Source organism: Brachionichthys hirsutus, chromosome 14 (genome assembly GCF_040956055.1).
Source record: "Brachionichthys hirsutus isolate HB-005 chromosome 14, CSIRO-AGI_Bhir_v1, whole genome shotgun sequence".
Lineage (NCBI taxonomy): Eukaryota > Metazoa > Chordata > Actinopteri > Lophiiformes > Brachionichthyidae > Brachionichthys > Brachionichthys hirsutus.
In genome coordinates, this window is record NC_090910.1 from 9,590,555 (window position 1) to 9,604,149 (window position 13,595).

Below are 13,595 nucleotides of genomic sequence, written 5' to 3' on the forward strand. Positions count from 1 at the left end.
TGTTAATAGTGAATCTGTAAACCAGGTTGAATGTGCACTTGGATCAGGCCCACGTTTTGAAATGGCTTCTTAAAAGATTAGCAAAGTAAGAGCAAATTAAATTAAATTAAAATAAACTTCTGCAGTGAAATCTAAATCTACATGAATCTTAAGGTATCAGTTGAATGTGTTGCAGCAATATAATTTATGAGCCAATGGAAATTATGCAATGAAACCACATCTCTAACAGAAAGAATGGAGGTGGCTTCTTCCTGTAGATGCTAAATTAAGATGTGCAATATACAGTCATGCCACTTCTGTCTTTGTTACGGAGTTTGTGCTGCTTGCTGGCACAGTTAAGACAGGGTCAAGGATACATCTGACTCACCTCAGACCCCCTTTGCTCTCCCCCCGGGGACCGGCCTGCCACTCACTTTGTGGCTGCACATCATAGCTGACAGAGGCACAAAGTGAGAGCTCGCTGCTGCATCAACAGTAGCAACATCATGACCAAAACCCATCCTAAGGCTGACATCTTCCTCCTAGTGCTGCACCAGCTCTCTACACTGTGGAGAAAAAGGGGGGAGGGGGTGCAGTCACACTAAGAGCCAATAATAAAATGTCATTCAGTGAGAGGAGGCAGAAGTATAAATAGAAGATTTGGACATTTACCTTAAAATTCCCCACACAGCAGTTTGGATGTGGAATAGAATTGTTATGTGGGGAAGTCAGAACCTGCAAAGGTTTGCAATGACTTCATTTCAGGTGGTTTTTTGGAGAGACTGGATTACACATGAATACAGCCCATGCCCCATTCTTAAAAATGTGAAGGGAGGGGGGTTCAGCGTATAGCCATTAATTGGCATTAGCTGGTTGATAAGACAAGCACAAGAAGAGAGCTCTAAAGCTAACAGCAAAGGCTTCAATGATCACTGATTACAGCACTTTGTTCTTACTGCATTGAAAATGAATACAGTCAGAAATACTGTACAGTACTTCACCAGGAGTACAAATGTGGGTAAAACTACAACCTACAGAAGTATCACCACACGGGAAATCCTATAGGTTGGATTTATATCTTATGCACAACAGGGAAGTGTGTGATAATCAGCGACTGGAAGGGAGAGGAAGAAGGGAGCCCACCTAGGACGCGGGCGAAAATGTTTTATTATGTTAATAATTGGTATAAAAAATGTCGCATAAATGCCATCTCTCGTTGCAATAGAGGTAAACTTTCTGAAAGTCTAGCGCTATAAAATGATCATTTCTGAAATTGTAGCACTTCAAACCAGAATGTGGTGACATTTAGTTTCGCACTGTGGCTGAGCACTATTGTGAACTCCTCAATCGAGGAAGTGACAAAAGCGGTTAACCCTTTACTCCTATCAGAACCATCTACCTGTCTAGACGTCTTTAGTTTCCACACAGACGGACAAAAAAAAAGCCAAAATAATCCACTCGGGTTCGAGTTGGCACACAAGGCGACTTATGACTCAGTCGACCGTGCCTTAGCTCGGACTAGTGGGCGTCTCTCTCTCCCTCTTTCTCCCCACTCACTCATTGTGCTGCATGCTGCCATTTTAACTGTTCCTGAGTGGCAGGCGAGAGGGCGGGGTTGGCAGTGGCGGCCATCATGATGGAACTGCTGCACGCACTCCTGAGAAGCAGCATCAACATCAACGTCAGTTCGCTACAGTCGTCCATGTTGCGGTTCAGGCCAAAGCGTGGACTTAAAGTGTGGAACGGGGTGTGATGTCATAAACGGGGACGGAACCGGCACGTGAATAAATAAATGCACTAATTATTACAGATTCTGATGATTTTGTTTCATTTGAAATGATCAGGAAAGAAAAAAAGAATATATCCTAATTATTAGCAGCTTGCTTTTGCATGTAATTTAAATTCATACTTAATATCTATGTCAATGCTAGTGCTGCATTTAATTTTAAATCCTTTCATTAAATCATGGACGTGCTGAGAGAAGCTGTACATTACTTTCATTTTCTGAATAATAAATCTATCCCATAAATAAAGTACAAATACAGGCAGTCTACACAAAGAGAAAACATTTGTTTGACCTATGAACATCTCATATCTGACTAAATGAAACTTTAAAGATGACTTACCCTGCATGAAAAAGTGCCAAAACCGTCGCATTCAACAAATGCAGCTCCATTACCTTGTAAATAAAAAGATTCCTCCTCCATCGTGGAATAAGATGAACTGAAGCTAACTAATAAAATACTCAGGAAAGTAACTGAAAGCTTAACTTAAAATAAGCAAATAAAAAAGTGAAGTTCATGCCTGTGGTCCCCCAAAGCAGATTGTGTATTACGTGGGTCACATCCATATCCCGACCTCGTTTCCCCACCCTTAACTTTAAAAATAAAAGAGATACAAAAAAGTCTTCCTTGGAAACATAGAGTTGCTCCTAACCAACTACATTTGAGGTCAAAGTTCATTATATCCCCTTGGCAACACCAGGGCAACAAGCAAATGTGTCTAGACAGGTCATGGTATCTCCCCAATGGCCAAACCAATCCAACACCCCTTCTTTCCGGAAGGAGGTGTCAGCAGCAGCCAAGTCCAGGGTAAACAGGGCAGGGGGTGGGGGGGTGGCCTTTGGCCCGGGTGAGGTCGGATCAGCACCTCCACCCTCCAGTGATCAAAGATGAGGATCCTCCATGCCAGCGACTTGGTCAAAGGGGGCAGGGTCGTGAGATGAACTCTGCGTTTTCTGTAATGTAGAAGTGCCCAAAACCCGATTGTCTTCTTTCACAGCCCAAAATGGACCCTTCCGGCGCAGCCGATTACATTAGGGAGGACAGCCTCTTTTCACAGGGGCGCCCGGACAAAAGAGGCGCTTCCGTGCCCCTTGCCATCTGGTCCCAAAATAACAGAAAAGGTCCCAGGAAAAAAAAAAAGAGAAAAAAAGAAGAAAGCCCAGCCTGCACACAGCTTTAAATAAAAGGGACTCTGTTTGAATAGATGGGATGGCTGGACAGATAAGCAAACATACAGTAAAGCCTCGTGCAGAATGCAGACACTGGAAAGCAATCTAAATCAGCAAACAAAGCAGGATGAGCAGGTCTGCAAATCGGTGACCAATTTAAGCAGGGATGGAATTCTGCTGCGCCACAAATAGACAACTGCGCCTTAAACACGTGATTATTATTATTATTGCAATCTGTCAAAGCAGCACCTGGGTTTAAACTAATCTATGTCGCGCTGCAGCGGACTGCACAGTGGAAAACAGTCAAATGCGTAATAGACTTGATAATACAATGATAAAGAATAAAATATTTGAGGTAATGAATGCACAAACTAAATGAAAACGCGAGACGGTTATATCTGGCCCGGCTTTGTAACTGAAAATATAGCAAAGAGGCATCGTTGAGTGCCAAGAAGCAGCTCTTGCAGCCTCCTAGTTCACATGCTGTCCATCATATCTCCGCCGGTTAGCTTCACCATGGCCACCAGGACATGTCATCCCTTTAGGCACAGATTATTTGGTCTAACTGCGCCTCAGGTTGCCTTAAATACACCTAAAAGTTCAGGTGGCAAAAAGCGGGCCTCTATTACATCATAGAAATGCAGGTATCTGGTGATAAACAGAATAATACTAGCAGATCGAAGATTGTTTGCAACTGTAATTGACACATTTAAGACGTTTTATTTTTGTATGGTATTTATGATTGTTTACAGTGGACTACAAAAAGACTAAAAAAATCAACAATGTCAATCATTTTATTAAATCACATGAATTAAACAAACTCCAGAAGGTCATGTTTTAAGTCCAGTACAGACCGGAATGTTGTGTTAACATATTTAATACAGATGGTTCTGCAGGTAAAGCAGAAAATGTGTGCAATGTAGGGTTTTGGAAATCTGTTGGCTCAGATTATATGCTCTGCTATGCGTGATTTGTTTTCCTCTCAAAGTCCACAAGGAAATTTGGTAAATAAAGAACCTCGTTAGTGGGAAAAGGTGATGCTGACCTTGATCGTGAACGGTTTTCCCAGAAATAGGAAGGAGCAGCAATGAGACGTGGAGCCGGATTGAATAGTCTGCTCATATTGGATTGCATCTATGCCAAGAAAAAAATGTGCTGCTCAAACTTTTGAGCTATAGCGGTCTATATAAAGTATACTAGAGCTCAAGGGGCAGTGATGAAAGAAGTTCTATGTACACAAAACAGTTCTGCACACACATAGATCTAACAACAACCAATCACATGATCTTTAAGATTTAGGACTGGGATTAAAAGATATCCACCAATCATAAAAGGGAAGCCTTGATGATGAGCCAGTTACCGTCACCTCTTTAAACTCTGTTTATACCTGCACACAGCAGGAATACACAATTCAGTCCGAAGACAAATTCAAAGTTTCAGACAGACCTCGTTACCAGCCTCATGGGCTTAACTAAAAAATATCCAGATTTTAATTGTTGATGAAAAAGGTTATTGGTAGAGCTCCAGAACATCCGAGGCAAATTTTTTTATATTCTTATCAGCTTTAGAATGAAAAGAAAAGATTCTAAAGCATCAGAAGTCTTTGTAATTTTTACATCCTCTTGAATTTAGCTTTAAAAATAAATGCAAGGTATCCTGGGTTTGCCACAACGCATCTTTTTATGTAAGGTATTGCAACAGAAGTATAAGTCATTGTTCCTCTTCTATCTCAAAATGCTCTAGTTTTGCTTTTTTTTTTTGCTTTATTCTTCATTATAAATAACAGACAACACAAAACTCTTCTCCATTTAAAGCTCATAGAGAAATTAAGAACTGTGGTCACACCCCATTAATGAACCTAACCCTAGCCAAATATGTGCAAACGGCAAAGGGAAACAAGCAGATTCTTTAAAAAAAAAAAAGGGAATGACAGTCTACTTGCATGATTTTGACAGCTATACGCCAAGAAGAGTGGAAATGATTGTAGACTTCCACATCTTAAAAGATCTACTTCAGACATGACAACTCGCTCCTCTCATCCCTGCTGTGATGCAGCAACGCCCCACCATTGTTTTACATCTGGGCCATTTCTCAGACGAGCAGTTGCAATCACAGAATATCGAGAATAAACTATACGGCAGGCGCCACGCTGGGTTCTGCTGGTCGGGGGATAAAGCTAAGGTGGGGGGGGGGGACTTATTTTACACCAAATAGTAGCAAAAACTACCAAACTTCAGAGACGATAATGCTGAAGACTTCTTGCAGACGCAGTCAAAAGTGAATCCGACATGCATTAACACAGCTTGGACAGTCAAGTTGCCAACAGCAATGGCCGTCCTCTCTAACGATGCTGCTCACTTTCGCCTACTTTGGTTTCTTTCAGCACCGAGTCAAAGCTCCCAAGAAAGAAAATGTTGCGGCTGATGTTGTTTTTCTTTGTTCTTTGTTTGCCGAAGAACTTTTTGGCCTTGCAACTAATGATAAAATGTTTTTTAGGGGTGGGGTTAAACTGGAAGGGAATACAAAATACAAGGCGAGATACGCCAAAAAGTTGCAAGATGAGACTTCAGTGTTCAAGTCGCACTATGTAATATTTATACAATAAAATACCCATTTTGTTTAGTTTTATACAAACATTTCCAACAGTCTTACGCTGAGGAGGAAGTTTTATTCAAGGCGACAGTACCTTTTTTTTTTTGGTCACCCATCACATTACATCCCCTTTATGCGTTCTAGCGGTTGCTATGACTTCACAGCTGATCCGTAGAACTAGCTAGCAAACAAGTCTAAAGGGTTAAATAATGTTTGCGTTGCTCAGTCGTGACGGAGAGAGCGTATTCGTTGTAGCTTGCTGCACGTTCGGTTTAACAATGAAGACAACAATTCACACGCTACTTCACGACACACACACACACACACACACACACAAAACAACAACTTCCTTTTGCCAGTTTTTTGATCGACTGTTTCAGCGGAATCCGAAACACACTGTAGGTACGAGCCAATTATTATTCACACAGCTGAATGTTATGACAATTTTTAGAATTCACTTAATTTATTTGAACTTGCTACACCACTGCAACTCAGGCATAAATGTTTAAACCCGTATTTCTACAAGCTCAGGCAGCCTCACGCGGAAGTCTTACAAACAGAAGGCTGTTTTATATTCATGAACTACTTTGCCACATTTCAAGCAGGTAGTGTGGAGGGGAAAATGTAATGTAGCGGTGTAGAGAATGACTCCAGAACTGAAAGCGCTCCTCCTCATAGTCTTCCTATGATCAAATACCGTGCTTCCTGCCCTACTAAATGTTTATTCCCAAAATTTTGCAGAAAACTATTTATATAGACAGTGCAAAAGAAAAAAAAAAAAAAAGCACAACTCTTCCAGCTGCAGGTCAAGCAAAAAAAAAAAAACACACACATGACAAATACTCCCCAGAAAAATACCTCGTCTTCAGAGCTCTCCGTCTGAACTATATCAGTGAGGACAACGACCCTGAAGGATGGCCTCTTCCTGTCTCCATCACACAAGCCCCCTTCCATAAAACTAGCGGCCCTGTATATCAACTTCTAATTCTTTGTTTACAGGTAAACAAAACCTGTAAAAGCCCACAGCATTACCAAATACCAACGTACCATTGATTCTTTGTGCATGTGTCTGCAGCGGGGGGGGGGGGCTTGCACAAACCCGGCCAACACCAGCTCGGTAAGTGGAGCGCGACATAGTGTATAAAAGGGCAGGTGGTGCCAGTCAAGTGAAGAACACAAGCATAGTCCCAATCTGCAGTTTCTTAGCTCCATAATTAGTTATTTTTCAACAGCAATCACCAAATTATGTCGTCAGTCTTTACAGAGGACTCATTATTCACTGCAACAAACAAGCTGGAAATAACAGTCAATCCTACGGAGACCCGAGGACGCCGTTCCAGGGGGGGCTGTGTGAAGCCAACAAGAACCAACACGACACCTGCCGCTTTCCACCCAAAGTGGGTTGTTGCACACCGCTGAGCGCAATGGCAACTTCCTAATTGTGCAGGTTTGAGAGAACCTATGGTTGTCCACGTAAAGGGTTAAAACCTGGCTTCTGTCCTGCCACGTGATCGACGTGATCGACGTTTAAACATCTAGAAGTTGCTGCGCTCAAATGAGAGTTCAAGGGTTGATGTGAATCCGGCCCGTCATAAGTTAATGAGCCCACAATCATTACTCAGTTTAGAAGGAAACGATCCACAGTGTTCGAAAGTACACACTACTGCTACTACTAGTACTACTACTACTACTACTACAGTGAAGATGAAATCACAGATAAAGGAGGAAAGCACGGCATCAGATGCACACAACAAACAGGAAATGATTTTACAAAAGCCTCTTTGGGTTCATTAATGCGATCAGACCACATTGGTGGAAGGGTGGGGCATGCAGCACAGAAGAACTCATTCCAATTTGGATCTGAATAAAGGGGGTGGGGGGGGAGTTCTTTTCTTTTTTGGGGGGACCATTTTCGGTCGTCACGCATGAGCAACTTGACAGATTACTATGAAACTGAGTTGGTGAGAAAAGACAGTGTGCCTTGGAAGAAATAAGTATCAATCAAAGTAAGAATAGTAGCAATGCGATTCCAAATTGTAGTTAATTATCCTGATGGAGTCAAATTCTGAGGGTCAAACGCTGCTTTCAAATGCAATGAATGCTGCTCTGAGTTCTGTCTATAATTTAATCAGCTTTCCATGTTGCAACCTTAGAAATATGAGGTGATGAAAACAATTAATGTATTGATCAATCAAGTCTACTTCAAGGTTATGCTGATAATGATGGCTGGACCCGTCTCTAACATTACTGTTAATTATTTCTGTTGAATCTTTGCTTTCATACATTAAACACTTGCAAAGCTATTAAGATCAAACTAAGCGATCATCATATTGTTTTATTTCCACATTTTTAAGAAGTTCAGTGCTGACCACTGCTCCACCACTTTCACCGAATTCCATTTCAGTCACTTCACGATAAGATTGATTAAAAATGTATAAAGTTGTTTGAGACCGTGCCATATGGGCAAATTACTGAAATTGATATTGATGCCAATGGTGTAAATTTAAAACCAACACAGATGTGAAAAAGAATGACACTTTAATGTTGCACTATGAAAGAGATCTAATGCAGTTAATTTAAAGACTTACAGAGCGCAAACCTCTGCCACGGAAGCGCCGTTTTCCCATTATGTCACTGTAACTAAAGCAGCCATCCCATTATAGCAGGACAGTCACATGACCATGAAACCCTGAACCAAGAATCAGAAGTCATTATTCAAGGAATATTTTATTTCACTAATGGAAACTTTCTTCAGGATGTGGCGCAGAAACCTTATAAGTCACTTCAAACTTAATTTTGTTAAAAGCAAAGGTCATGCAATTGCCCCTGCTCACGAACCGCCACTTAAGAGAAACAAACCTATAAATGATGATAACATAAACTGTTAGTTTGTTCATTAAGTATGTTCTCAGATGAAATAGTTTGCTTAACATTTTTCAAAGCAAGCCCCGACTCGTCAGAGCAAACTCTTTAAAGAGGGCAATTAGTTAACAGTTGAACGTAGTAATCACCTGGTAATAAAGATGAAAGCCCTTAAAGGAAAACAAACTGGGAATGGACTGGTACCATTCAAATCGCAGTCGGATTCTGGAGGTCATGTGCTAAGTCCTGTTAAGAGCCTCAAAGGGCAAACGCTCAACGCTGAGCACTTTCGTGCGAGTGTTTAGAAGCACAGACCGATTTTAAGCACACAAACATGAAAAATATCAATTTCACATTTGGTTTAACACTTTCACACTTTGTGTCACCGACACCCGGAGAGAAGGGCTGTGGAAGACAAAACACAGCTCCTGGGATAAGGATCATGTTAATGCCTATCAATTAGGATCAAAAAGGGATTAACTGGCATGGCTGCAGCGGTGGGACGGGAGCCCATGCAAAGTCACTGAATGGCAGGGGTCACACCCCCCCGACTTCATTAGGCCTGACCTTTCCACGCCATTGTGCGACAGGAAAGAGACCCCGCAGTCTGTGTTTCCTTTTCCTCATCTTAGATGGCTTACGGAGTCAAATATGAGATATGCAGAAAAGCTGTTAGAGATCAGTGAAATATGAAATATTCACTTTCAAAGTCCAGGGAGACTTATTAGGTTACTGGAACTTGGTGCAGGTGGGTATTTACTCATCAACCCCCCCATCCTTTCTTCAAAGGAAATTATTCTTTTTTCCCCCCCACCTTGAAGAGGAGCGAGATTTACTAATTAGTCATGGTGCAGCCTCTCCTTGCTATGATGGGCCGCGTGCTTGACGAGCTCCGACACCGACTTGCCACCTTAATTCACAAAAGGTCAAAATGGCACGGTGAAAGCAGGTATTCCAGGTGTGTTAAGATAAGCCCCAATTAGAGGGGAAAATGCAAGCACACCTTCGAGTTTCACGGAGGGAACTTCTGCGAAAGCTCTCAAACTGGTACATTTTAATGATGCATGTTTTAGTTTTTAAATATTCATTACATAATGAGAGAAATCTTTGATTTCAGGAGTTTACGCCAAGTCCCCAGCTGAAGATTACACAGCTTACTATCAAAACTAATCAATGAAATGTTATTTTATATCTGAAGCTCAGTTCTGAAAGAAAACATCAAAAAAACGTTATTCCACATCATTCCGCCTGTTACTAAATCGTCTGGACCAGGTTTAATTTACTCTGGTAAAAACAATGATTTTTCTTCATTATTAGGATGTTTTTTATTTACCATCAGGTTTTAAATCACGTTGTGGCCAAGGTCTATGTGACAGCTGGTTTGTACATTAAACCTTTAATACTCAGGATAAATAGGATCTGACCTGCATTAAAGCTTCTGCTGACAGCAGGACAGGTTTGGGAGACAAAGTTTGTATTTTTGTAATTTTACTGCATTCAGTATGTAATTATCTAACAATCACATTATACAGCGCCGACGTGTTAATGTTAGGGAACCAATCAGATTGCTTTGTGCAGAGGACATGAAGTAAAAACCACATAGTTGTTGCTTAACATAAGACCTGCTGAAAGGCCGTCCATCAAAGGTGCTTAACCTTCAAATCTTTATGAAGCAATACAACATAAATAAAGCCCACAGCTTTATTTATGTTGTTTACTGGGGCGCTGCAGACGAGCACACTGCATTTAATAGTCCGTGTTGGACTTTCCAACCTTTCTGAATCTGTGGATGGTGCACAGCTGAGTGGGAATAGAGACGTTGGATGTACACAGACAAGTCTGTGTTAATGCAAAATGAATGCAGGTGGGCTGAGGTGGCCACTGCAGTCGTACAAACCAAGTGATGCGTTTATTGTATAAGCTCAACAAGAGTAGTTTGAGTAATCGATTATTACTCGCAGAGTAGTCGCTGTGCAATTCAGATGAGGAGCTACTATTCATGTGACACTGATATCGATGTTGTGGCTGAACCTGAAATTCAAACCGGTGGCCTGGCTGCTAATGATAAACATGAAGTCTGCAAATCTCCAGGCAAAGATGTTGCTGTTGACCCATGATCAATTTGCTACCTCACAATTTGTATTTCAGTAAAAAACAAAAAAAACATGATGGGTTGCAGCATCTACTCGATAAAAATATAACATGTTTTTATTCTATGCAGGCAATATATGTATAAAACCGCCGCTAAAACATCTGTGGTGATCTTAAACATTCACACGAATGTTTATTTAGTGTGGGCAAGTACGATTACAACTGCAAAATATTCACATTGCCGGTTGCAATATTGGAACATGGAAATACGCTGACGTAGACCTGCTGTTTGTTTAAAAAAAAAAGGTCAGCAGGTTTGGGTGTCCAAAAAATAAATAAATAGTTAATTACAACCTGCTTACTTTCCCTATGAAACAAAAAACACAAGCTGCATGCCAAGGTAACTTTTACCCATCTGGTTCCGTGACGACAGAGAAGAGGTCCAGCTTCGTGCGTTTCTGGCATCCACTGTTTGCGTTACACAGCGTCAGGCTACAGTCTGGGTTTTCAGACGAGGTCGGACCAGTGTGCAAAAAAACACAAAGATTCCAGATGTAAAAGTCACATAAAACCTTCCATCTCTTCAGGATAGCAGCTCTGCATCAGCAAATACAGGACTTTAATAAACGTCGCAATTGACAGATTTTAAAATTTTGAGTAAATTTACATTCCGTGCAACTTTATTTTATAAAATAAAAAATGTATGTCAATTAACGCAATTGTATTACATATCACTCATTGCTTTGTCATGATGCCTATTATACATGAGGAGTACAATACTATATTACAACAATTTGATTTTAGAATTATAATATACGTGCATACTTTATTTTATGCAATAATAATAATAGCCATAATAAGTTTCATAACTTATACGTAAACAGACCGCACAAATCACACAAAATTTCTAAACGACATTATAATTTCTTTAGTTAGGTTAACAAACATTTTTAGCAGATTGAAAATGCTTAGAATACATGACAACCTGGTAATTTAATGTGTGTGTCTTGATCGATCTCTGATAAATTTAGAAATCGTAAGATTATGAAACCGATCTTTTTAATGCATCTGGAATTTTTTTTGTGTTGTTTAAGTACGCACTACTTTTTTATTTCAAGTTCTTAATGAACTTTAAGTTTGGATCACTTTTGCGATGAATACGAAATAAACCAAACAGGCCATGCATCGCAAACAATATTTTCACAGCTAATAATTTCACTTTCCTAACATTACGGTAGGGAGTAAACTGCATGGAATTTAATTACTGCGTCATTTAAATCTTTATAGTTAGTTTCTGTAAATCACGTTGCAGAATCCATCGAAAATTGTTTTTTTTAAATAACGTAAATAAAAAGGGAAATATTTATGCTGAAGTCGGTTAACTTGTCCAAAATTAAAATACATCACGCAGATAGGATGTAAACATTAATCATAAACAATTACGTAGGTGTACAATTCCATTACAATTTCATATACAATTCTCGATTTTAGTATTTTTCTCAGGTGCCCGTATATTCTGCATTATTTGTTAAAGCTATAGTTCAGTGAAAAGTTTCCTACTCCACAACAACCATGCCGATTTCTAACTAGATTTACGCTGTGGCTTCAGATATCATTTTCTACAAGCTACATTAGAATTTCTCTCTCACAACTGCCAGAATCTAAAATGGACGCTGCTGCCTTTGAGTTATCGATAGCTAGGACCAGCTAAGGGTCACGGCTGTGCAGCTGTGCTCTCAGGAAGGAACAGGCAAATGGATCCCACGTTTTGGCAGGCGGCCAGGGCACTCCTTAAAACGCAGCAAAGGGCAAGATTTTAAATATGCCAACCCAATGTCAAAGGAAACTGCGTCATCACGCAGCAGAGAACGGCGAGATAAACGTCCCGCTGTTTACAACAGACAATGCCAGGTGCTGAACAACGCTTTGATGCATGCTCAAATTTTGGGCTCAGAAATAACCCAAGAAATCTTCTCATTATAGCTCAGCCAGCGTTAGATGAAAGCCTGTTTCTCTCCAGACATCATCGTGATGTTAGACCTCGTGACTGCACGGTGGGCGGAGGGGATGAGCAAATAGAAAAACGGGATGAAGACTCAGAGCCCGCCTTGCATCAGCATTTTCCGGCTAAGCCTCAAGTGAAACTTGTGAGATCCATATCCATGATTATCTTATGAAGAGATCATCTAGGTTCACAGAATATTATCGCTGCTGACGAGCGAACGGCAGGACTGAAATCTGATTAGCTATTTCTCAACATCTGAACATTTAGAATTGAAATTGCAACCCAGAGCGCTATGTCTGTAAACACTCATCTGGTCAGCAGCTATTTCCCCCTCAAGCAAATTACATCCACCCACTGCTGCACCTTAAAGAATTCGAGAACTGTTTTTCTCAACTTTTAACGTGCCCAAATGTGCGTTAATGAACAGACTTTACCATTTGCGCAGACGCCCTCCAGCATCAAAGACAAAAAAGAAAAAAGGCACGAGAGGCTGCAAGAATCCATGGATAGCCTGTGAAAAATGAAAGGAAAGACCAACGTGAGGAGTGATGTCAAAAATAAGAAAAATACAAAAGCACAGCATGTTATGCTTTATAAGTGTTCTTTCAAAAATGGGTGCGTTGCATTTGTTATACGTAAATGAAAATGTAGAATATCAAATTTAAGATGAAGTTAAATTTTAAATTGATATGACGACATGACATGATGCAACCCGTAAAATAAAGTTCTATGCCGTATATGTAACTTATGACTAATTTAGCAATCAAAATTCCTTAATATTTTGAGTACATGAGCAATAATCGACCCAAACCCTCAAAAAAACTCATAATTTGACAATGTACTATTTATTTAATAAAGCAGGTTAAAAAAAAACCACGCCCATTCAGAACAAAATTATACCACCATAAGTTACCAGGAAAAATTCACAATCCTATAACTCAACTTTTCATTTCTTTATTTCTTCCTACCTGTCTGATAGCAATTCTCCGTCAGACACTGGAGATAACGTTTGGGTTGGGCCTGCAGAGATACTGCGTGTTCTGAAAGCTCAAATGAAAACATAATCACCAAAAACTCAAAACCATTAAGCAATTCAACAGGACAAGACAAAAC